Source organism: Sinocyclocheilus anshuiensis, unplaced genomic scaffold, assembly GCF_001515605.1.
Source record: "Sinocyclocheilus anshuiensis isolate Anshui unplaced genomic scaffold, SAMN03320099.WGS_v1.1 scaffold486, whole genome shotgun sequence".
Lineage (NCBI taxonomy): Eukaryota > Metazoa > Chordata > Actinopteri > Cypriniformes > Cyprinidae > Sinocyclocheilus > Sinocyclocheilus anshuiensis.
Genome location: NW_015544142.1, coordinates 265,751 through 266,137, shown reverse-complemented (window position 1 = coordinate 266,137; position 387 = coordinate 265,751). Strand labels below are relative to the sequence as shown.

The following is a 387-nucleotide window of genomic DNA, read 5'->3' as shown; positions in this document are numbered from 1 at the left end:
AAATTACAATTCAATATTACATACATACACTACAGTTTGGGGTCAGAAATATTTGTATTTTTTTTATTTTTTATTATTATTAATTTATATATTATTATTTTATTATTAATAATTATTATTTTATTCAGCAAGGGCACATTAACTATATCAAAGAATTATAGTATAGACGTTTCTGTTACTAAATATCTATTTCAAATAAATGCTCTTCTTTTGAACTGCATATTCATCAAAACATACTGAAAAAGTATCACGATTCCCACAAAAATATTAAGCAGCACACCTGTTTTCAACACTGATAATAACAATTAAACGGGGGTACAATGCTGTTTCATGCATTCAGAGTTGTTTACACTGTTAAAGAGTTGGATTCTCATGCTAAGCATGGCC

The 387-nt window shown here is 26.6% G+C and overlaps 1 protein-coding gene across 1 annotated transcript in view; it reads right to left on the bottom strand.

The window, feature by feature from the left end:
• The window catches only part of LOC107695036 (echinoderm microtubule-associated protein-like 4), a 58,550-nt gene that overhangs the window by 39,985 nt on the left and 18,178 nt on the right, over nucleotides 1-387 (bottom strand). The window lies entirely within an intron of this gene.